General features: G+C 46.2%; 1 long non-coding RNA gene across 2 annotated transcripts; it reads left to right on the forward strand.

The window, feature by feature from the left end:
- Nucleotides 1–9122: 9122 nt before the first annotated feature.
- On the forward strand, nt 9123–25778 carry LOC148214290 (uncharacterized). 2 transcript variants are annotated; one of them, XR_015798514.1, is made up of 3 exons: nt 9123–9291; nt 18241–19154; nt 25584–25778. It is a non-coding gene; the product is annotated as an uncharacterized LOC148214290 (long non-coding RNA). The 2 variants fall into 2 exon arrangements; XR_015798513.1 differs by lacking the exon at nt 9123–9291 and having other exon boundaries at nt 17888–18374; nt 18912–19154.
- The last annotated feature ends 84 nt before the right edge of the window (nt 25779–25862 follow it).

A 25862-nucleotide genomic window follows, 5' to 3' on the forward strand; every position in this document is an offset into this window, starting at 1 on the left:
GCTTGGGTAAATGTGTTCTGTGAACATGGACCTTGCCTTCAAAGCAGCAGCGAAATGCTTCCTGGCCAAAACAAGACTCTCTGATCTATGGGGCCAAGAGAAGGTTTAATTCTTTAATTTGGGGAGGGGGACAATAGCATTTTCTTCCCCAACTGCATCTGCCCTGGAAATCACTCTCCCCTGTGAAAATAAAAGTTAGGAAGAAAACGCTTTCAATTAGTATTAACAGGGTCAATTTTTCCGCCTAAATGTACTTTCTTGGGGTGGGGGGAGTCTTTTTAGAGGCTGTATATTTTAGGGAGGGAGAATTAACCCCTTCCTTCCTTCCCTTCCTTCCAGACGTGGCAATTAAGTTTAGGAACACAAGTCATAGTAATTATTATTCCTAATGCATTGAATAACTGGAGCTCTTCAGGAGTTCCTTCCCAGCCCTCCCAACAGCGAACTGGAAAATACAGGATAAAAAGCTCCTGAAATATTAATTGAAGGAAGTACCTTTTTGGAGTCTTGTAATGAAAGGTTGAGTGCTATTTTCTTGTGCTTAATTGCCACGCTGGGGGGTTGGGAGGGTAGCCCATGGACAAGAGAGGATTAATTTTCCCAGCTTTTTTCTTTTTTTAATTTTTTTCGGGGGGGTTCTTTTGTTTTATTGCATGATAAGATGCGAATAATACATTATGAGATTCAGGGGCTGGCTGGTATTTGTGTGCTATAAACTAAAAATGGTTCACGCTATGATGGTTTAGATAGGTTACACCTTGAAAACTAAGGAGATAAAAGTTGAAATCAATGTTGAATATAATTTCAAAAATGTTAATTGACATCCATCGACATTAAGGCCGCTTGAATTGTACAGTTAAAGCTAAAGATGGTATTGATAGATAGATGGGTTGATCGACAATGGCAAGTTACATTAAATTATTTTATAATATTAAAAAGTTAAGCTTCCCAGCTTTAATTCCCCTACAAGCAGCACACAAGCCTTAAGGAAAGGCATTTCATTGGCAACCGGCGATACGACGGGTCTTGGGAAATATAATCTCAAGGCTTTTTCTATGAATCCATTTCTAGTACCTGGACCATGTTGCTATTTTTTAAAAAAATTATTTTATTCCTGATCAAGCTGCTGTTAGGGATATGCAGAAAACCCCATAACTAGAGGACCCGAACTTTGAGCTGACACGCGCTTATATCTGACAAGCCAAAAAAACACGTTGATGATTGATCCAATAAATAGGTTCTGGAGTGATTCCGGATGTCAAAACAACTCAATGTTTTTGTGCCTTCCTTAATAAGATTCCCCAAAGGCACTTCCTTCAATGAATATTTCAAAAGCTTTTTAGCTTGTATTTTCTGGCTAACTGCGGGGAGGGAGGAGGGGGAAACCCTGATGACAATAGAAGAACTTCAATTATGGAATGCCGTAGGAATAATGATGATGGCGATGATGATCTGGCTCAGTCGGTCTGCAGTTGAAGGCATCTTTATCCCACAAATGGAAGCTGGTTAAAAGGATCGTTACTTCTCCTGAAGAAACCCTGCGTCAAACCATTCTTAACACCCAATTCCTATACGGCAGGGTTGCTCAACCTTAGCAACTTTAAGATCTGTGGACTTCAACTCCCAGAATTCCCCAGCCGGCCTAACTAGAAGAGTGTTTCTCAACCTTGGCAACTTTAAGATCTGTGGACTTCAACTCCCAGAATTCCCCAGCCGGCCTAACTAGAAGAGTGTTTCTCAACCTTAGCAACTTTAAGATCTGTGGACTTCAACTCCCAGAATTCCCCAGCCGGCCTAACTAGAAGAGTGTTTCTCAACCTTGGCAACTTTAAGATGCGTGGACTTCAACTCCCAGAATTCCCCAGCCAGCACAGCTGGCTGGGGAATGCTAGGAGTTGAAGTCCACGCATCTTAAAGTTGCCAAGGTTGAGAAACACTGAAGTAGAGAATATAAAACCGCGCCAACTCTTGGCTTCAAGAGAATGAACAGATTTGGTTTTGTATTCATAAAGAGCGGTGGGTGCTGCCACAAATCCACAGAGGGTGATGGAAATAGCCAGGTTTAAGTTTTGTTCTAAATTTGAAACAGGATGCTAAATTCTCACATTGCACTGAGCTGTTTTGCACTAGGTTGGGTGTGCTTTAGTGCAGGGTTCCTCAACCTTGGCAACTTTAAGATGGGTGGACTTTAACTTCCAGAATTCCTTGCTGGCTGGGGAATTCTGGGAGTTGAAGTCCACCCACCTTCAAGTTGCCAAGGTTGAGGAACCCTGGTTTAGTGCACAAGGCGGGTCCAACCATTGTGATGTGTAAATGGAGATTTCTAGCTTAGGGTTAGATGTGAACCAAGCCGTTGTGTCTTGTTTGGCAATGCGTTTTTAAAACAAACCATGACTTAGGGTCATGGCTACCCTGGTAGGGGTCTCACCAAACAATGCCAGGGAGGAAGGTCTGCAGGGGGGTCAAAACAGTCCACTTGTCGGCCACAACCACGTGATTGAAACCTCACCCATTTTTACATGGCACACATGCAAGGCATATAAAAAAGAGTAGGCTTTGACCTCATGGTGGCTACCATCTTGACTTTTTTGACAACCACCCAACACTCCTGATCCAGGGGATTATAGTGTGTCAGGATCTCTGGCTCAGATCATTAAACCATGGTGTCACTGGTTTGATGGTCAGTTTAACTGTCATGTGAAACACCGTAGTCTAAAAAAGACCATTTGTAAACCAGGGTTTATGTATTGGCATGCTGTGGACTCAGCCACAGTTGAGCTTGGTTAAGCAAGCTGGGTTACCATATAGCAGGGTTGCTCAACCTTAGCAACTTTAAGATCTGTGGCCTTCAACTCCCAGAATTCCCCAGCCAGCCATGCTGGCTGGGGAATTCTGGGAGTTGAAGTCCACGCATCTTAAAGTTGCCAAGGTTGAGAAACACTGTTCTATTTATTTACAGTGGTTTGCAATTATTTTGTTTCTTATGGATGTCTGCTAAGTCTTCAACGACGTAAGCAAGAAGGGCCATGTAGAAGGGCTCCTCTTATTGAAGCCAAGTGACCAACACTCCTGCTTGGGCCCCACCCACAGGGGAAGTTTTTCCCCAAGTTTTTCCCTCATTAGGGATGGTGCCAAACCCTGCAAAAACACTTTGAATGTCCCAAAGGTACAGTGCTGAAATTAGTTGCTGTGACGGCAGGACCTCGTCCCCAGCAGAATGTCAAGTGATGGGTGAGCAAAATTGTCCTCCTGCCAGATTTAGAAAGGAGGGCAAGGGGCCAGTTTTGACCAGCCTCTGGCTGGGGAGAGCTTCATTTACATTTGGGACCAGATGGAAAAAAACACCTTTTCTGGTACCAGCCTATTGAACATGACTGTATGTTCTTTCATCCTGAGCAATTTCCCCTCTGACGGTTCCACATTCCCAGGCACGCTCAAAATTTGTACAGTTCCAACGTTTCAAAGCAGCGTGTACACACCGGTTCCAAAATCTTTGCCCTGAGCTGCAAAAAGACACTGTATTTTTCTCCTTGCTGCGGAGAGGCTGAGAGAGGCTATATCTGTTCTAGCAAGGAGAGGGAAGTTGGGATCTTTGCAATCGCAAAATAAATGCCAAGCCAGAGACTCTGCAGGCCTTGGGACCCAGATGGAGAAATTCTGGCACCATCCAGGGTCGATCTTTTAAATTCAAGGAGAAACTCTACAACCCAGGGAAGAAACGTAAAAGGCTCCCGTTCCAAATTCCAGCCAGCTAAACCTTCCTCGATATTCCGTTCTGTTTTTCTTCTGATCCAGTTTGCTGTTTGCCTCCGCCACAGTGTTTCTCAACCTTGGCAGCTTTAAGATGGGTGGACTTCAACTCCCAGAATCCCCCAGCCAGCATGGCTGGCTGGGGGATTCTGGGAGTTGAAGTCCACCCATCTTAAAGCTGCCAAGGTTGAGAAACACTGCAGCAGATGAAGCTAAAAGGGGGCTGGCTAGTTTCTTGTCTCAGCATCTAATGCCATCCAGGCTGCAATTCATACCAAATATGGATTAATTGGGCACAAAGCATGTTTTGCACAGCAATAAGGCTTGGCGATCTCAGGTCAGGTTTTGTATGTTTCCTTATTTATTTATATATCATATTTACATAGCCGCCCATCTCACACAAGGCGACTCCGGGCGGCTTACCACCATTCAAAAGAATAAATACATACAAACCCTTGCAGACAAAAATGTCGTGCGAACCCCACTGCCTTTCCTCTCGCTTTGAGTCGGTACGGCCAGACCCTCCCCAGACATTCGGGGTTAGGCGGCCTGCCGCGGCTCCGAGAGCATCTTTCTCGTCCAGCACCTTCCACTTCGTACGTCTAGCAACTCCTCCGATCTCTAATAAAAGACACGCCCGCAGCGCCGGGTATGAAAAGAGCTCCCAACGTTTTGCTGAAAAAAAACTTTCCTAGCAGTTTTTGGCCCCAAAATAGTGTCTTGAGATCACACTTGCCTGGCTTCCCGCAACAACTCTGGCACCCAGCTGTTGTCTGGCCTTTGCACGAGGATCCCACAAAGGAGGGCGAGGCAGATGCGCCGGGCGTGACTCATGGCTGCCCGTTCACCGTCGTAGAGGCGTAGCGCACTGCTGGGACTGGTGGACAGGTGTCTGCCCAACAGGTCCAGAGCCTCACCTGTTGAATTACAGGGGAACGGAGTCTCCTGCACGTCATTTCATTATGCCTTTTTCCAAAAATAGCTTTCTTCTTTCTGGCTGGGGAATACGATCACCGGCATCGTCTGTTCCGGTATGATAAATTGCAAAATTTCATTTTCAGCGGATTACCCGTTTGGAAAACGAAAGACAATATCTTATTAGCCCAATAGGTTTCTATGTGGTCTAGACTTAATAAGAAGTGTAAGGATTGAATTAATCCCATCTTGATACTAAATTGATACTATACGGATCCTTTTTTTTTTTTTTAATATAATTGGTTCCCCCCCCCCTTCTTTCACATTTAGTTTCTTTTAATCACTGTAATTAATGGAGGGGTTGATATAACGGCCAACCTCTAGAGTGTTTCGGTGTTCTTGTAGTTTGTTATACCTCATCAATGAAAAATATTAAAAAAGAAGAAAATGCCTTATGTTTGTAAGGGAGTGGATTTTTATATATTAGAACAGTGTTTGGCAACCTTAGCAACTTTAAGATGTGTGGACTTCAACTCCCAGAATTCCCCAGCCAGCACGGCTGGCTGGGGAATTCTGGGAGTTGAAGTCCACGCATCTTAAAGTTGCAACGGTTGCCAAACACTGCCTTAGAAGTAGTGAGCTCTTACAAGTTAAGGGGTGGTAGCTGCTCAGATTGCCAACTCCATTGTTTTGGTTAGCCATTTGGCTCCTCTGCTTTATACAGCAGTCTGACCAGTGTAAATATAATGCAGTTTTTCCTCATCCTGCTCTTCCCATCTGTTCTGGCTACCACAAGGCCTATGGACTATCCTTAACAATCTGGTGCCCTTCAGGTGTCTAGGGACTACAACTCCCAGCATTCCTAGCATTCTACATTTGGGAGGTCCCAAGGAGACGGCTGGTCTAGAAGCCAGGATCCTGTTTTTTCAGAAGAAGCAGTCAAACCTTTCACTAATAATTCTACTGCCCCTGAACATGGAGGTTTTGTCTAACCATCATCATTCCAGGCCGTTCATCTCTTCCAGAAAACTACCAAATCACGTTTTAAGCTGGGTCTGGACTTATATTACTCCTTGGCTGGTGGGGCTGGGTAGGCTTTGTTGTGGGGGCTTACTTTTGTAAAAAAAGTAAATTAGACGGGTTAAGCCTATTGGAGGTATCACCTATTTTACGACTTGATTTTGCCCAGAAAATTGGGTATCCATTCTATGGCAGTTTCTTGTTAACTCTGATGGTCTGAACTTGGGGGTGGGAGTCTGAAGACTGTGGAAAAGGGGTGGGGATGCACAGCCAAGCTGGGGCCCCTGGAAAATCACCCCCACTTTAACTACCACCCTCCAAGCCTTGCCCACGTGTTTGTGTGTGTGTGGGGTAGGGGGTAGGTGCACAAGGTTTCACTCTCTCGTGCATGACTTGTCATGACTTGGATCCGAATGAGGTCCCCTTCTTAGGGTGCCTCTGCATTTTTTGGAATGGAAATAATCATTCCTTTGCTAATGGTCCAATCTGGTTTTTTAGATGTACAAGATCCGAGAATCAGGGTGGCTCAATTATGTTTTATGTTATGTTATGTATTAAATTTTTCAACCGCCCATCTCCCCCCAATGGGGGAACTCTGGGCGATTCACAACAAACATTAAAAACATAAAATATATAAATACATAAAACCTTAATTAAAAACATTACTAAAAAGGAAAAGGAGAGACCAAGAGGATGAAAAATCTGAGGCTGAAGGCAGAAGGCCTCTATGGGGCTAGCCATCCCCATGCTGTTTAATGTTATGTTATGTTTATGTTATGTTTAATGTTACGTTACGTGTTGTGTTATGTTTTTCAATTCACTTCAGTGCTACCTGACTCTGGGTGGCACACAAGCAAAATAAAAACAATATAATAAGAAGCAACATACAACAAAAAACAAACTAGAAAAAAAAGAAAAAAGATCAAGATGGGAGACCCCCAAAACATCCCACCGACGTGCAACTTCTTTCCTCCCCCAACACCGGCTAGAATAGACAGTGAGGGGAGGAAGAGAACCACAGTAAGACGGTGCTCCTAATTCCGAGCCCATGGAGATGGTCCAGAAGGGTACCATGGTTGATGGTATCGAAAGTTGCTGAGAGATCAAGGAGCACCAGCTCCACCTTGGCTCTGCCACAGGTCACCTACAAGCACAACCAAGGCTGTCTCCGTGCCAAAGCTGGACCAAAATGGATCTAGATAATCTGCTTCCTCCAGGGTCCCCTGTAACTGCACTCCAACCATCTTCTCAACATCCTTCCTTTCCTGGAGAAAGGATGGTAGTTGTCTCAAAATATTAGACGGTCTCTTGAGGAGGTTGTGCACCACCACCTCCTTCAGGGCTGGAGGCATCACCCCCTCTTCAAAGAGGCCCACACCGCAGCACGGACCCAACTACCGGTCACCTCCCTGGCCCCCTTAACAACTCTGGAGGAGCCCGGATCCAGCGCACAGGTGATCACGCTGAGGACGCAGAGAGCCCTGTCCACGTCCTCAGGAGTCTCCGCTTCAAGAGGCAGTGCCTCCGCCACAGGCACCTCGGCTGGACCTGCCCGTTGGAGTCCAGTTTGGAGCGGATGGTGAAAGTCCTGGACTGAGAATGGCGTGAGCCTTCTTCCAGATCCATCTGGCCTGGAAACTTCTGTCCTCGATCTCGGAGACGGGAAGGAGGAGGGCGAGGTGGTGACTGCAGCATTCTGTCTTCTCTCTTACGCATTCCATTAGTACCACATTGCATTTAGTCCTCGCATTAACAGCCTCAGGGGCAGAGCCACCGTGAACTTTTTGTCACAAATTAAGTCCTCTTAGCAACCAGCGTTCCCCAGGCTGAATCATGCAGCCCGTGTGTGTGTGTGTGTGTGTGTTCTCTGTTTTTCTTCTGGCTTTGTTTCCACTTCCATTTGCAACCGGCTGCAATTTGCCATGCCAAGGTCCCCAACTTCTCTGGGAAGAGACGGGACGGAGGGCTGAGGGAGGGTGGAACCCGTTTATGATGGATGCTGGTCTCTTCCAGAGGAAATGAGGCCAAGGCGATGTGAGGAAACAGAGACGGCAAAGTGACTCCGTCAGCAATTTGGGCTGGGTTTCTCATTATGTGCAGTTTCCCTCCTATAATTTTCTATTTATGCGTTTGGTTCTTCATGATATTATTTTATTATTATTATTTTTTTTGGTCGCTTCGCCTTGATTAATGTGCTCGGATGGAAAGATGGGGTAGGAATCTGGAAGCTAAATGAAAATAAATCACTCTGCTCGTATTGGAGGTGGAGGAGAAATGGGTCGAAGCAGAGTTAATCTATGTAGGCTCCAAACCAGGAACGAAGCGAACAACGCCCCCCCCCAATCCACCCGCCCCTTCCTGAAAGTCTACACGAGGGCTAAAGCAGTGGCTTTTATTGAAGCAGTTCAGCTCCAGCAGGTAAAAAAGGTACAATGTTCTACCTTCTCTGAGACTTGGGTTGCCAACCGCCCAGAAAAAAATAAAACTGTCCTGTTCTTGTGCTTCTAAACTAGGAGGAAGCAAACCACAGGCCTAGGGCCTCTGTAGGGTGGCAAGGTCAAACAAGTCAAGATGGCAGCTGAGATCACACGATGGAACCCTTGCCCTCTTTTAAGGCACCCTGTGACAGAGGTATAAAAGGGTTGGGGCTTTGATCGTGTGGTCTCAGCCGCCATCTTGACCTTTTTGCCCGCAGATGCCTCTTTCCAGGTTGCGTGCCCCTAGTCCTTTTCTGCCCGCTGTACCACTGAAATTCAACAGCGAGTCACTCTCCCTCTGCTGTCACCCCACCCAAAATGAGCAGGCCACATATTTGGCCCTGGCTGTCAGAATGGGGTCACCCCACCTCAGCTGGGCCCCCTGCACTTGCTGGAGCCAAGAACAGTCCGTTTAAGCAATGCTTGTTGCCTGGAAAAAAATCTCAAAGCCTTTGGGATGCTATTGCTTGGAGAAACCGTGACTGAAGTGTGCGAAATGATGCAGGGCTGAGAAAACGAAGAGAGAGGCGTTTCTCTCTCCGAGGGCTACCCGGCGAACCGACTGGAAGAGGATGGAAGAGGGGGCGTCTTCCCACGGGGCAGAATTGTGGGGAATTCTTGCCATCAGATGTGGCGACGGCCTCTGACTTGGAGGGATTCGAAAGGGGATTGTGCGAGGGCTCTTTGCTTTCCAGGGACTGGACGCAGCACGGCGTAGCACAGCTGTGCACGAGGCTTTCGTGCAGCACACGCCTTCCCCAACCACAGGCCGTTGCTCTCCACCCATCCGGGACTTGCAGGTGATGCTGCCCTGTGAATACATCTTTAACACTCAGCCCTTTCACACTCAGTTCAAGCAAACGTCCACAAAGGGTATAAAGTCTATATAACTATAAAAGGTCTATAAAGTCTGTAACGTGGCAGACAACCTTTGCCTCGTTCCAAACATTCTTACTCTGGTTGAGAGAAGGGGCTGCTTCAGTGCGGTTGATCCTCTTCTAGTTGCTCCCCAGCACCCGGCAAAGCTCCAGGCAGGGCTCCCCCCAGGATATGCTGCTCCCCATAACTTGGAAACGTCGGGGGGGGGGCTCCGTCATCACAGGCCGCTGGAACGCCGGGTTGGATGTTTGTGAGTACAGTTGTGAGTGAACGTGTGAATGCATGAGGGAGCTGAGGTGAGAAGCGTTTCTGCCTGGCTGCAGCGACTTCCCCCCCCCCCCCGACAGCAACCCCAGTTTCACTCCCTCGCAGATTGGAGAAATCCATGGAGGACAGTCTTCATAAGGGTCTCTAAGCCTCAGAGATACCCCTGGCTCAGGAGCAGCACCAGTTCCAGTCCTGCTGAATCAGAGAGTTGCAAGGGCCCAACTCCTCGCTCACTGTAGCATCCACTAGATCCATGTTCCTCAGCCTCAGCATCTGTAAGAGGTCTGGACTTCAACCCCCAGAATTCCCCAGCCAGCATGTGTGGACTTCAACTCCCAGAATTCCCCAGCCAGCATAAGTGAACTTCAATTCCCAGATTCCCCAGCCAGCATAACTTAACTTCAATTCCCAGATTCCCCAGCCAGCAAGTGTGGACTTCTACTCCCAGAATTCCCTAGCCAACATGGGAAGTTGAAATCCACACATTTTAAAATTGCAAGATGGAGAAACACTGCACTACAGTAGATCAGCTCTGACTTATGACATCTAGGGAGTCTTCCTACTCTATAATTGGGCAAAACCTTGGCTTAGTGCATGGCCTGAACCAAGCGGGTACGTCGTCCTCCTGGGATCCCTTGGTCCCTGGTCTTCTCATGCTTGATAGCAACACTCTTCCAGCCTCAGGCAAGAAGGCAGATCGAGGAGCCACCGTGAAGCTTCCTGCTCCACAGGTTCTCTCCCCCATGCACACGCATGGCGGGCTCAGCAATGTTTCCTTCCTTTCCTGCACATCCTCTCAAGCGGATTCCATTCTGCTCACAGAGCAGTAGGAAAGGGGGTCTTTCCGAATAGGCCTTCTGGCCGGGTGTCCAGCCCCCATCTCATCACCCCAAGAAAAGAGACACAGCACAGGTCTGCAGTAAAGGACCCTTAAATGCAAAAGGGGAAATCCTAGTCACGATTTGGGTTGAGGGATTGCGCCAGGAGGGTCAAGGAGAGGAAGAACAAAGACGGAAGGGGACAGAGTTTTATATTTGGCACCTGTGGCTCTAGCAAATTCCTCAGAAGTTGCAATGGGAAGTTGCTTCTGAACTTTCTCAGCAGACTGGGACTTTCCACAAGATCAGAAGCTATTTGTTCTCGTCGGCTGTTTCATCAGAAATGGGTGGTTCCTGCAACATTTTATAGCAGGTCTCTGATAAACCGGGGGCTGTTTCAAGAACATGCTAACTTTGTACAGTGTTAATCTTAGATGTTTGAGGGCTTAGTGCAAACTCAGGTGGCTGGGTGAGTTCATGGCTCAGTGTTTTGGGCAGATGACAGTTGAAGGGCTTCTTACCTGAATTCAGGTTAAGTGTCTTAGAATCATAAAGTAGAAGGTTGGAAAGGACCTTTGAGGTCCTCTACACCACCTTCTGCCAAAACAGCCAGCCCGTATCCGTTCATTAGTTTTACTAACTTTTCTGCCAACCCCTTTAGCAGATATATTGCAATGTTATCCTTTATACACGGATAGGCTTAGAGCCAGAGCAAAACAGTGGGGGAAAAAGTGGGTGTCGGCCTGCTTAGAGTTCCCCCAAATTTGCAGGGGGAAAAGCCTTCAAAGAAAATGAAAAGATTGGGGTGGAGAGGAGGAGTAACATACAAAGGGACCGAACAGGACCCAAGCATGCTTGCAGGTCAAATAAAGTTGAATGGTGGGTAGAGAAGCAAAAATGCAGACAGACCCCAAATGTCCAGGTGTACCATGGGGAAGGGGGTATCTGGCTTTCAGCAGGCTGTAATATTCTGTTGGACCAGTGTTTCTCAAACTTGGCAACGTTAAGATAACTCCCAGCATTCCCCAGCCAGCAAGGAGTTGGTCCAGTAGAGTTGGGGTGCTCCAGATCCCTTCAATTAAACAATGCCATCTAGTGGGACTCCAAGAGTGGGCCTTCTCTGGCATGGCATCCCCCCCCCCCCCCCGGCGAGATCCACACGGCGCCCACCCTGATGATGTTCAGAAAGCCCTTGAAAACGTGGTGGTTTTCTCAGGCCTTGGGGTTGGGTGGCTGGGGACCCCTTGAAGATCTCGTGCTGTTTTTCTTTTAAAGTGGATTTTCTTCTTCTGGACACACCTCTTGTTTTTCTTTTATCTTATTGTTCTGGGTTTTTATGCGGTGAAGGGCCCAGAGTTGTTGGGAGTTGGGGGTCCTTTCAATCAATCAATCCATCACTGTCTTATGCTTAGATTTTGCTTTGTCAAGATGCCTTGTTAAGATTTTGTCGGTACGATTTGGTTAATTATGTTAGCATAATCTTTCCGCCTGGGACCTTCTCCTTAAAACCTCCTACACGCCGTCGCTCTGAGCTGGGCCAGAGTGTGCATTTTGACTCCAGTGCGCACAGGTATAAGCGCCGATGGAAGTTTGCGTCTTTCCAATGGCAGAAAGGCCTTTCCCCTCAATTCCCAGCGACTGGTTGCATGGCAGTTACTGTTCCCTAGTAGATCTTTGGCTAGCCGAACCATCGCCCCGCCAGCATTCACAAAACCGGTCACGGCAAAGTGAAAGAATGGGGGAACCTCAGAGGGAGGCTTGTAAAATGATTCAGCCCCAAAAAGAAAAGTGAGAGAGAGAGAGAGAGAGAGAGAGAGAGAGAAAGGGAGGGAGGGAGGGAGAATTCTGTAAGCATCTTTCCGGCTGAGCTGTGGCAGCTGCTCCTTTAAGAGAAATTTATGGCCTGGCAGTTGGCCCGGGTTCAAATCTGGATGCTTGGAGAACACCCCTTCAGCTCCTCGACTTGCTGGATGGAAACGCCCTTGTGAAAGGGACAGGAACAAGCAGCTCCATTTTTCTAGCTGGTTCATGACCCTATAGGGCAATCCATCCACCGGAGCCGTTGGTCTGGTTCAGCAAAAATGTTCCATCTGGATGGGGGCAAAGAAATTGTGAACGACGTGGCTGCCGGTGGGAACAGTGGAGCGCAGATGCCCATGAAACAGAACAGTCTAAAAAAGCTCTCTGCAGAAGATGCAAAATGCCTTTGGCTTGCAGATCGACAGGGTTGACATGTCCTTAGGCAGGACTAGTTGCAGGCTTGACAGCTCCATGCTTGGTTAGCTCGTTAACCTTGGTTCAGTTTCCCATTTCTCAACCTCCGCCACTTTAAGGTGTATGGACTTCAACTCCCAGAATTCCCCAGCCAGCTATGCTGGCTGGGGAATTCTGGGAGTTGAAGTCCACACACCTTAAAATGGCGGAGGTTGAGAAACACTGGCATGATGTGTCTTGCAAAGCCAGCCAGTGGATTACTTTAAGGTTCCCTACATTGCATGGGTGTGACTTCATGGGTTGAGTTAGCAAATGGGCACCACCCTTCAACAGTGAACTCTACTTTTCTGGGTCTTGCTGGGTGTCTCTTCCCCTTGTGAGGTCCATAGGACCTGGACTAGGTGGCCTTCTCTGTGGTGGTGTAGGGGGAATAGGGGATGGCCTTGAAGGACAGGAGGAACAGCCACCAGCAAGGCAGTGGTCAGATAAGAGGGTCCTGAGGCTAGGGCAAGAATGTACTATGAGTAAACATCTCAGATAAGCCCTCCCTAGTTCTCATGAAGATAGTGAGAGGGAGAAGCACACTCAGACTTGCAAGTTTCTGTTAGTATAGCTCAGCATTTCTCAACCTTGGCAACTTTATGATAGGTGGACTTCAACTCCCAGAATTCCTCAGCCAGCACAGCCTTTCTTGGTTTCTTGGCCAGATCACAAAAGAAGAACAGTGGTAGATGAAAAGCAGTGGACCCATCCTCCCACGTTTCTATGGACGACCAAAAACACACAAGCCTGACATACTGCTCCAACCAATTGTATCTTTACCAGGGACTCCAACGTACCACCTCACAGAGAGGAGCTAATATTCTATCAACTCCTCACTACAGCGCCTCCAGAAAATCAAAGGCGTACACATAGATGAAGACGAAATTATGGTCTCATTTGATGTCACAGCACTCTTTACGTCCATAAACCCGGAACTAGCGAAAGAATCCATATCAGCAGTACTACACAACACACCCGACCTAACCAAATACACCCAGATCGAAATATTCAGAATCATGGACCTCATCAACCTCTGCCTCGCTACCTATTTTCAGTCTGATGGACAAATATACCAACAAATCAGAGGCACACCCCTGGGATCCCCACTGTCAGGACTCATAGCAGAGACTGTAATGCAACGCCTAGAAACTGTAGCACTTCCACGCATACAACCCAAAGTATGGATCCGGTATGTGGATGACACCTTTGTTATAATAAAAAAGGAACAACTAGAGAAGACACATGAAACCATCAACGACCTCTTCAAAGAAATAAAATTCACCAGAGAGGGAGAAAACAGCGACACGCTACCCTTCCTGGATATCCTCATCAGCAGAGGAAGCAACAGCAAATTAGAAACCCAAGTTTATTGGAAGACAGCCCACACTAACCAAGTACTCCATGACCAAAGTAACAACCCAACCTCCCACAAGAGGAGCTGCATAAAAATGTTATTCAGATGAGCACAAACACACTTCAGCAACCCAGAACAGCAGAAGAAGGAAACAGACCGCCTATACAACATCTTCCAACAAAATGGATACCCACGCAACTTTATCAAAAAGTGCCTGGCCACTCAACCTACTACAACACAACCAACACAAGCTATGAAAAGGTCACACTGCCATACATCAGAAACATCTCAGAAACCACCAACAGACTACATGGCATCACTGTAACACACAAACCAACTAAAGCCCTCCAAAACATCTTAAGCAAACCAAAAGACCAGTAGCCCAAGAAGAAAAAACAGGAGTCATCTACAACATACAGTGTAAGGACTGTTACAGCCACTACGTAGGACAGACAGGCAGAAGGCTTGCAGAGCGCATCCACGAGCACCAGCTAGCAGTCAGAAGACATGATGAAAACTCCTTAATCTCACAACATGGACAGACTCAACCACAGTTTCAACTGGGAGACTGTCAGCATCTTAGACCAAGCTAAATCCAAAAATGCGAGGGAATTCCCGGAAGCTTGGCACTCAGACAAGGCAGCCATCGACAGACACATAGAGGTAAACAACATCTACACACTATTCAGAAGAGACGAAAGAAAGGAAAACAAAAGACCAGAACATCTCACCAGCAATCATCACCCCGATAAGCAGAGATTAACTCCAAGGTTACTACCAGACATACAAGCAGTAAACAATACCTTAATCAAGGAACTACCAGAAGAAAAAAATAGAACAAAACCAAACCCCCACCCCCAGCAACACTGGCAGGGCAGGCCATAATATATAAGCAGAGAGCAAACCCCACTCCCTTCTAGCACCGAAGGTGTTACCTAGCCAGGCAATGAAACGTTTGCAAGAAAACAGCCAAGCTCAGAGAACCCCAGGGACTCCACAGTTCAACCCTGAGCTACACATATTCGCTTCTATTGGTATCTTAAAGTTGTCAAGGTTGAGAAACCCTGCTCTAGCTGTTACAGTAAAAGTAGTCTTGACCTATAGCATTGGATTCTTAGACTGGTTTACCTTGTAGGGCTGGCCAGTAGCCCCCGTGTTATGAAATACATTGCCCCTAGAGTCTCAGAAGATGCCCTCCATTCTTGTACTCAAGGAAAACGTTGAAAACCTTCCTTTCCCGATCAGCTTTTAACACATGAGCATCTTTACAGAGGTACATTCTTGGTTGTGTTTCTAACTGAGTCTTTCATTTTTGTTTTTTTTGGGGGGGGGTGTTGTTTCTCCTTGTTGAACACCCTACAGAGAGGTAAGAGTAGGGTGTTTGACAAAGAGAGTACAGAGAGGAATAGTAAAGAAAGAATTGGGTTCAGTAAGCCTTCTCCAGGCAGAACCCTTTCATCTTGGGCAGGTCCTTTGAGGTGGTTTCCCCAGGGCTGGCTCTAGGCTAAGCCTGGGCGCCATAACTTTGGGGGGTGCTGCAATGTGATTTTAAACACACTTGTCTGCACACGTGTCACCTTCCAATCCAGTCGGCCCCTGTTCCTCCTGTTCCAGGATGTAATCAGAGGTGTAGGGAAGCGGATGGCTTTCACGTCTGTCTCCAGATATTTCAATTTGTAAAAAAAAAATATGGATTCTCCTCTCTGGCAATCGCCAGAACTGTTGTGTGCTACACTTGTTCCCTGATTTTTTAAAAGGTGGTATGTATGTACGCAATTTTGGTAATATCATACATAAACGTGCCAATGATAGGCAGATTTTTCAGAAGGGATGCCATTAGTCAATGGGGTCGAGGGGTGCCATATACCCTTGAGCTGTTCCTGGGCTTCCCAGACCTTTTGTCTGCTGTCCTTGATCCAAAAAACATCTTAAGCAATAGAAGATTTGATTGGAACTGGCTAACATGAGCCATGGAGATGTTGGCCTCATGGGGAAAGCCAGATAGGAATCACAACCAGATAAGCTAATTCTACTTTATTGGAAAGCTACATTGACAGAATCTTGCAAGTCTGAAAGACAACTCCCCTCACCCCATCTTCTTTACAGCCCAAGAAACTAGGGAGGGTCCCTTCTGAGCCTCTTACCCTACCCAATATCCAGCTGCAGGCTAAGCTGCCTCTTATCTGACCACTGCCTAGTCTGCGACTCTTCCTCCTGTCTCCCAAGCTCTTTCCCACATATCATTACAGGAATGTAGTTGAGATGTAGTTAATTTTGAGGATTTATAATGCTTTGCATTACAGGAGTAGAGATGCCTGCAACTGAATTTGTATATGATGATGTTAAAGATTTTTATGCATCATCTATTGATTCTGAATATTGCTGCCGTGAACTGTTTAGAGTCATAATGATTGAAAGAGCATTGATTTGTTTGATTTGATTTATAGCCCCCTTTTCCTCAAGGGGGCATATCTAGGGCTACTCCCTTCTCCCATTCTGCCACAAACAACAACCCTGTGAGGTAGGTTGGGCTGGGAAAGAGCCCAAAGTCACCCAGGAAGCTGCTGCGGCTGAAGATGGTCTTTCCCTTGGATTTTGGCTCTGCCTGTTTTGTGTGAATCCAAAGTCATGAAACCTGACTGAGAAAGTGGGACCTAGCATGATGTGTAAACCAGGTGAAAAGGAAGGACAGTAAACCAAGCTGGGTTTAAGATTAAATCCCACTTCCCCCATGTCTACGATATGTAAAAGTCTCAGTGGGAGGCAGCACCTGGCTCAGAAGATACATGGGGTCGGACCTGGTTAATATCTGGATGGGAGACCACCAGGACATCACAGAGTTGTAGGCTAAATTGAGAAGTCACAACACATCACTGGAGAAGGCAATGGCAAACCGCAAACCTCTACATGGACAATCATATAATCATCAAGAGCTGAACTCAATTCAGACTCTTACTTTTGACAAAGAGAATAGCCAGATGCAAAATAGTTCTGCGTTCTTGAACATAAACTCAAAACAAGCTATGCTGGAGAACTGTATCCACTCTTTCTATCACACATTAGAGCCAGTTTGGTGTAGTGGTTGAAGGCCCCAGGCTAGAAAGCAGGAGACGGTGAGTTCTAGTTCCGCCTTAGGCACGAAAGCCAGCTGGGTGACCTTGCGCCAGTCCCTCTCTCTCAGCCCAGCCCACCTCACAGGGTTGTTGTTGTGGGGAAAATAGGAGGAGGAAGGACTATTGGGGATGTTCGCCGCCTTGAGTTATTTATAAAATAATACAGGTGGGCTTAAAAAAAAAATCTTATATTTGGTCCTCTCACTCCAGAGCTGGAGCCCGAGAGGTCGAGACATTTCACCCCATGAGATCTGATGTAATCTGTTTAGATTGCAATCTCCCTCCACCCCCCAAAAATTAAGGCAATAGAAGCATCTGCTCTCCCCAGCTCCGTCTTCCCAATAACGCTCAGCTTGCAATCGGAGGTATGCGAAGGTGTTGCAGAGCCATTGTGGAGATGGGTCTCCGTGTGGGGCAGGAGAAGGGGGAGCAAATGATGAAACGTGCATGATGTGCTGTAAATGCCTCCCCTTAAGTACTCTGTTGGATGTCAGGACATAAGGACATAACAGCGGTATCCATGAGTGCATCGTTGTTCTGGCGTGGTTACAGTTGCTATGGATGGCCCTGGAGGTGGGTGCCTCTTGCTAGGCCTGTCAGCTTGCTCCTTTAAAGACCTAGCTGCTTTAAAGAGCAGCTGACAGGTACGGAAACATACCTGGGCCCCTTGGATCCAAATGCCGCCCACCACAACGCTGTGACTCAGGGACAATGTTTGGCCCAGCGTCACCCCTGACTGGAGTTACACCATGTGCTAAACTCTAAACCCTGGTTGGCAGAACGGAAACATGCTATGCTTGCGTAACACACGATGTGGAAAGGAACAAACCAGATTTAAGGGTCTGTTTGGTTAGGCCCCCAGGCTCAGTCAGTTGCTGGGTTCTCACAACACCCAAACCCAGAAACGATGCAACCCCCACAGCCTCTAATGCAGTGTTGTCCAAACTTGGCCACTTTAAGATGAGTGGACTTCAACTCCCAGAATTCCCCAGCCAGCTGGCTGGGGAATTCTGGGAGTTGAAGTCCACTCATCTTAAAGTGGCCAAGTTTGGACAACACTGCTCTAATGTATTCTGAGAACTCAGCTTTATGGCTGAAGGAACCGGTCAGTTTCGATGGCTGTTTTCCACCTCTGAATCCAAGGCAGGCCTTCTGGTTCAGGGGCTGCACGGGGGGGGGAGGGGTGCCAAAAAAGTCAAGGGGGTGGCCGCAAGCATGCAATCGAAGCTCACCCTTTTTGGCCGGTGTCACACTTATGTAAAAGGAAAGGCCTTTGATTGCATGGCTGCCATCTTGACTTTTTTGACCCTGATACCCCTGTTCTGGTTCCTGGGGAGGGCCCATGGAAGTGGGCTTTCCACCCATGAGGGCAGATTTTTGCATTTCCAAAGGCTTCCACTTGGCCACTGGACGATGACCCCAACATTTTGGAGTAGATGGATTAGGGGCCCAGTCCATCCTCAGAGCTCTAACTTCTGTCTCCTCGGAAGGAAGCCCATTTAAGATCAACAGCATTTATTCCCAGGTAAGTCTGGAGGAATCGAATTACAGATTTACCTAAGGCATAGCTAGGGTTGTAATTTGAATTAAAGGAAAATCTACCAGGTGTAAAACAAAATTCAGTTTGCACCTAAGATTACAAGAGGACCCCCCTCCCCAATTTTGTATCTTTTAAATCATAATATAAATGCTGATCGTGGATCTTTCGTTTCCTTCAGCCTGACTAACGTGAGCGCTATTAACAGGAACCGAGAAAGCTAGATTAATTTGGTTACCAGACTACGGAAGAGCCTCAGTGCTCTGACATGAAGTGGAATTTGGTTCATATGATAATTTAATTGGACGTGTGGTTATCTGCGGCAAATATTTTTCATTACATATAAAGAGCAGGTTTATTCTTTATCTATCAAATTCCTAGGCTGTCCAACACCAGGATGACTCTAGGTGGCTTCACAAAGTTAAAATCAACAGTATGTTATTTAAAAAAGCATGCACATTAATGATTAATTGGCATTTATCGAGCTGTTTTTCTCAGGCCTTCGCACACCTCTTTCCACACTAGACCCAGCTGACTTCTGCAACCTGGTGCCCTCTAGATGGGTTGGACTTCAACTCCCAGAATTCTCAGGGCAGCAAGTTGGATATTACAGAAATGAAAATGGAACCGTCCCCATGAGAAACGATGACCAGCTGGAATTGCTCTAAAAGCCTGAGTTTGGAACGGGATACCAGCCAACAGATTTAGGCTGGACAACAGGAGCAAAAGTTTCCATCAGGAGTATGTTGAAACTGGATTGTTAATCAGGTAACTGTTGTCAAGTCAAGCCCAGCCTTGGGGTGATTGCAGGAATAGATGCTCAGAAACTCATCTAGTCCTTAGTAATAACACACAACTTTTCCAGGGACCACCCTGTGATCTCTTTGATCCTGTGCACCCACCCAATGCATTGTCTTCTCCTTCTTCTAGTTCCACCAACCTCACAAGCACAATCCTTTTCTCTAGTCCAGTGTTCTCAACCTTGGCAACGTGAAGATGGGTGGACTTCAACTCCCAGAATTCCCCATGCTGGCTGGGGAATTCTGGGAGTTGAAGTCTACCCATCTTCACATTGCCAAGGTTGAGAAACATTGTTCTAGTTCATCTCCTTTTGGATCTTATGCCCAAAATAGGCATAAGAGTTTTTGCTTGTTAATCAATCCAGGGAGCAACTGGACTTGATTTGGTCTTGGACAGTTGGTTTTTTTCTTCTGCAATCCACACTAGTAGATTCCCCAAGGTTTCCAAAGCTGTACTTCAGAGGTGTCTGTCTTCTTTCTCTCACCTTTTCTGGGTCCACCTTTCTCAGTTGAATGTTATCAAACAAAGACTTGAACTATGCCGATCTTTGTCATCACTGAAGAGCTGTTAGCCTTCAGGATCTCTTCTAAGTATTTCATTGCCTTCCTCCCTAGAATTAATTTTTACTATCCATCTTGATGCCTTCTGCAGACCAAAATAACAAAATCTCGCATCTTCTCTTCTTTGCTTTCTAAGCACTCAACATGTGCTTTGCCTCCTTTATCCTGGTTTATCCCTTTCCATTTGGACTTTCAGAATCAGCTTCTTGAAGCCTTCTTTTCTTTTGAGTGATAATGGTGTGGTCTGCAAATATCAAACTGTTACTACCGATTCAATCTTACAGGGTTGGTGCGCTTTGGACTTCTTCGATTAAACACTGCCATCTCTCAGGAACCCGGAAGTTCACCTTCTCTATAGCAGCACCTGCCCTTGGGAATGAGGTTCCCCCCAAGATCTGTTCCCCAAGGTCAGTTCCTCTGCTGGTATTCAGAAGAGCAGTGGAGATCTGGCTCTTCACCCAGGACTTTGGCGAGGGACAGTGAGTCTCTTTGCTTCATTCCCATCCGGTCTGTCATTCCTGCCACCTTTTATCTTTTCCCCCCTTCTTTTAAAATTGGTTTTATTGTAATTGCCTTGCTTTGGCCATCGTGAGCCACCCAGAGTCTTGCTAGTTGGGTGGCATACATGTTTAATAACAAAACAAACAAAATTCTATGATTCCATCTCTTCTAGTCTTGCCATCCTTCTAAAATGTTTGCTGTATCAGTTAAACAGATATGGGACAATCTGATCCTCCTCCTTCCCTTCCCTTCCCTTCCCTTCCCTTCCCTTCCCTTCCCTTCCCTTCCCTTCCCTTCCCTTCCCTTCCCTTCCCTTCCCTTCCCTTCCCTTCCCTTCCTTCCTTCCTTCCTTCCTTCCTTCCTTCCTTCCTTCCTTCCTTCCTTCCTTCCTTCCTTCCTTCCTTCCTTTTTTATTTGAGTATTTGAGTCCACCACATAGTGCCCCAATTCCTAGCGACTCCAGACAGCTAACAGCATTAAAAAGAAATGCAAGTATCAAAATCCAGGGGGAAAAACTCCAAATAAAAAAGCACGCGTGCGCACACACACACACACACACAAACACACCTTCTTGACTCTTCCCCCCTCCTCCCATTGCGAACCACTCTGTTACTCCAAAGTCAGCTTCTTCTTCATCGCAATGAATCTTCAGAAGAAAAATAAGACATTCTGGTACACCCATTAGCCTTAATGTATTCCACACTGTGGCAGGATTTGCAGATTCAAAGGCCTTGATGTAGTCCACGAAGCAAAAGTAAACCCCCTCCTTGTGTTCTTCTGCTCTTGTTATCTCTCCCCATTATGAATCCTGTGTTAGCTACTTGATTTCATGTCCCTCTGCCTTTTCTGAAATATGCCCATTCATTCAGCACGTCTCATTTGGGTCACGGGCCTATTTTTCTTTGTGAAACTGCAAGCAAAATGTTGCTTGCATGAGTAGTCAATGAAGAGTCATGTGGACTTCCTCCAGCACTTCCTTTCTTAGCTCTAGGTATCTGCACCAATCAGTCTCTTTGCTCCAGGGTTGTGTTCCATATTTGTTGGAACACTTTAACTGCCTCTTCTTCTGTAGCTCTAAACCAGTGTTTCTCAACCTCCTCAACTTTAAGATGGGTGGACTTCAATTCCCAGAATTCCTCAGCCAGCATGCTGATCTGTCCCTAACCTGGTTTTTCAGGTCTTCCAACGGTGTCCCCATCACTCCTGTAATTGAGTCCATCCCCCTTGCTGCCCACTCTTCTTCTCTTTCCTTCCACCTTTCCCAGCATCAGAGGCTTCTCCAGAGAGCTCAGTCTTCACACTGATTGACTGATTACGTGCCATCAAGTCAATGCCAACTCTTAGTGACTACCCAGCTAGATTTTCTTCATGACGATCTATCCCCAACCTGGTCCTTCAGGTCTTCCAACGGTGTCCCCATCACCACTGTAACTGAGTCCATCCTCCTTGCTGCTGGTCATCCTCTTTCTCTTTCCTTCCACCTTTCCCAGCATTAGAGCTTCTCCAAAGAGATGGATCTTTGCATAACGTGTCCAAAGTAGGATAATCTGTGCTTGGTCATTTGTACCTTAAGTGAGAACTCTGGGTTAGTTTGTTCTATGACCCATTTGTTGGTTTTCTTGACTGTCCGCGGCATTCCCAGGAGTCTTCTCCAACACCAAAGTTCAAAGGCATAAATATTCTTCCTAACCTGCTTCTTAGATTCCAAGAAGATTCTAAGATTCCTATCTGAGCTGCATACTTTCCTCTAACCTTCCTGAAAAAATGTCTCATTTTGCTTCTCTTGTTACGTTGTTCTATTTTGCTGACATTCTTGATAAAGATAGTTTCCCTTTCTTTCCTTTCCTTTCCTCCCATCATGATAGCTTGTTCTTGGATCTTTTCCTCTTTGAAATATTGTGAATTATTTTGTCCACTCTGTTTCCATAGTGCCTCTCATCTCTTCCCACAGATTCTTCAATTTTGCTTTTGGGTTTTATGTACTAAATTTGCCTCTTATATTGATCTTCCCCAAGTATATCTTGCTGTTCCACCTACACACTTAAATTTTCTAGATTGAACTGCGCACCAATAATTCATAGGCTGTTGTACAATCTGCCCCTGGAAGGATTCTGGCTGACTGGACGATACCTTTGTCTTCTGTTTTCTGTAGCAGGGTTTCTCAACCTTGGCAACTTGAAGATGGGTGGACTTCAATTCCCAGAATTCCCCAGCCAGCATGGCTGGCTGGGGAATTCTGGGAATTGAAGTCCACCCATCTTCAAGTTGCCAAGGTTGAGAAACACTGTTCTATAGCTTCAGAGAACTGTAAAGTTGGAAGGAATTATAGGAATTGTGTAGTCCAACCCTCTTCAGTGGGCAAAAAAGTCAATTAAACCATCCAGGACTGGTGGATGTTCCACCTCTTCATGCAAACCTTCAAACCTCCAGAGATGGAGAACCTACAACCCCCATAGGGAGCTTGCTCCACTGTTTCTCAGATCAGGAAGTTTTTCATTCTGATTAAATGAAATCTGAGAAGCTGCAACTGATATTCAGTATTGCTGGTTCTAATTCCTGTGGCCATGGAAATCGTTCTTGACCATCTTCCCTGTCACCTTAATGTACTTGAACACAGTTATCATGTCCCCGTTCAGTCTTCTCTCCTTTTGACTGAGAATCCCAGGTTCCTTCAGCCTGTCCTTATAAAGCAAATCAATATGCCATTGATTTAACTCCAGGGTTGTGAGTCTGGCAACGTCCATATTTATTCAACCCAAATATTCCTTAATTTCAGGTACTCTTACTTCTCTAACTTTTGCATTTCAGGTGCATTTACAATCCTGTGTTCCTTTCCGGACGTTGTGATCCGTACTTCTTGCAAATTGTCCTGGAATTCCTTACTCTCTTTCTCCCCTGGATCTGTACCAGATTCATATGCTGATATCATATTGATATTTACTCATTCTTAGTACACTGTGGAGTCCTTGGGGTTCTCTGAGCTTGGCTGTTTTCTTGCAAACATTTCGTTAGCTGGCTAGGTAACATCTTCAGTTCACTGAAGATGTCACCTAGCCAGGTAATGAAATGTTTGCAAGAAAACAGCCAAGCTCAGAGAACCCCAAGGACTCCACAGTTCAACCCTGAGCTACACATATTCGCTTCTCTTGGTACTGAGTACATTGCTAACAATTTTTTTTAAAAAAAATATCATCGATATTTCACTCCTTCATACATTGTCATGTCTTGGGTGCAATTATCTGTGTTGGTACCCACTCTGAACCGCCAAAGCTCACTGCCTTATAAAGCGTCTGGTTTAATTTGCTTTATTTCCACTTTGACAACTGCAGGTTTTCCTCTGCTCATATTCCCACTTTCTCACATTCTGACCGTATGGATCTTAAGGAATTTCTCTTTCAGTAATGACAGCATCACTGTTTAGGCTTCATTGTGACTTTGATCTGGCTGTGGCATTAAATCCAGATCTATCCATGGGGGCTTACAGCTCTTCATAGCATTGGAAAGTTGGATGGGACCTCAGAAGTCATCTACTCCAGCCCCCGCCTTCATCAGGTGGCTCTCCAGTCTTTATCTGAAGTTCTCCAGAGGAATGTCTTCCAACCACAGAAGTCTCACCTGCCTTCCTCCCCAGTGTAGATTAACTTTCACCCTCCCTACCACGAGCTCCAACCCTCCCACCGAGGACAGAAACACTTCAGCAATATTTATTTCTGAATCGCTTCAAAGTCTTGAAATACAATGCATAAACGAGTAATTTGCTGTCTTGCAAATTTAACTGATTGATCTATTTATCTGCAAGTTACTTTAGAAACCAAATGTGTACATTAAAGAAATTACCACTTATTATCTTATCAAATTATACGTTTAATGTAAGACCCAGCCTGACAGATTTTTTTCAGTGTCATTTTCTATGGCTTGTTTGTACGATGAATTAGACAAAGGTTTTTCGAACTGTGTTCTGCAGAGAACTTGATGGGGTTCCGCAAGAGACTAAGGCGGGGGGGAGTTCACTTGAATGCACCCCATTTTTCTATCACTTGAGCTTTGCCCCTTGATCAAGGCTTCTGTGATTATTTTCCTTTTAACTAACACACTCTGCAAGCCTGAAGAAGTTTGAAATCCCCTGAATTAAACAATCAGTAGAGGAGTGATTAACCAGGAGAGCTGGTTGAACTTCCATATTTAGAAGCAGTATACCCTTAATGCCAATTATCGTCATAGATTATTAATGTTTGATGAGCCAGTTTGGTGTAGTGGTTAAAGTGCTGGCTTAGGAACCAGGAGATGGTGAATTCTAGGCCCGCCTTAGGCACAAAACCCGGCTGGGTGACTTTGGGCCAGTCCCCCTCTCTCAGACCAGCCCACCTCACAGGGTTGTTGTTGTGGAGAAAATAGGAAGTGGGAGTATTAGGTAAGTTCACCACCTTGAGTTCTATCTAAAAAGGTGGGATAAAAATCTAATAATACCTGCAATAACAATGTTGTGATTATGAGTTTAACCCTCCTTGTGCATGGCTCCCTTTGAAAAGTTGCAGCTGGTGCAAAACGCAGCAGGATCACACAGTCTGACCTGCAAGAATTTGGTGGCAGTTTAAGAGGCTGGTACTGACTTCCAGGGCCCCAGCTGCCACCGACACAGGCTGACCATTTAAGGGACTATTTCTCCCATTTTGAACCTGCCCAGCCGTTAAGATCAGCAGGTGAGGCTCTTTTGACAAATGCCCCCCCACCCCCTTGGAGGCTGTGGGGCACGCAGCCCGTTTATAACACATGCACACCCACAAACCAACACCCAGAGGCATTTTGCATTTATATGATTGTAAATTAGTTTATGCCTTGCTTCCGCCACTCCGAGGCCGTGTAGAATTTCAACAAGATGTGCGTGTGAGGAAAGGTCCCTGCCTCTTCCAGCTCCTCCTCGACAAGACAAGCCATATGCTACAATCTAGATCAACAGCTTCAGAAGCAGTCAAAGCTATCCAATTTCACCCCCCTGCTGCAAGCAGCCGTCCCCTGACAGCCTCCTTACAAATTGAGCTGAGCAATTCACCGTGGAGTGTTTTTCCCCAGCCCGGAGCTGGCGTGCAACGGAGCAAATGTCTCAGGATAACGCGAGTGGAAAAAATGAAGACGGGCGTGTGGGGTTGGGTGGGTGGGTTGCTAAGCTCATCGGTTATTTATTGGCTGGTTTTGTTTTAAATCCACCTCCTCCTCCTCCCGGAGTTTGCAGCGATTGCGTCTCCTTTTTTCCCCCCACAACAACCTTTTGAGGTAGACCAGCCCGGGAGAGCGCTGAGGGGAGATTTCAGCTTGGATCTCTCCTCTTTCAATCCAGGATCTGAACCATCGCATGGTGCCATAAACTCTGCTCATGGAATTTGCGACAGTGGGAGTGCGATTCATGGCAGAAGAAGTTGTAGTACGTTGTGAGAAGTCGCTGATCAAGGTGCCTGCATCTCTCCAGGACAGGGTTTAAAATGACATTGCTACACCCGCTCAGAGCTGCAAAAACATAAAAAAAGTTACTTGCTTCCAGTCCGAATGATTCCTTGCTACCATCTCGCAGTTCTTCTGCTTGGGTTGACTAATTCTAGGAAATGAAGCCACCTTCTCC

Source organism: Python bivittatus, unplaced genomic scaffold, assembly GCF_059951505.1.
Source record: "Python bivittatus isolate LINGU-HERP-01145 unplaced genomic scaffold, Pbiv_v1 ctg000700_np1212, whole genome shotgun sequence".
NCBI lineage: Eukaryota > Metazoa > Chordata > Lepidosauria > Squamata > Pythonidae > Python > Python bivittatus.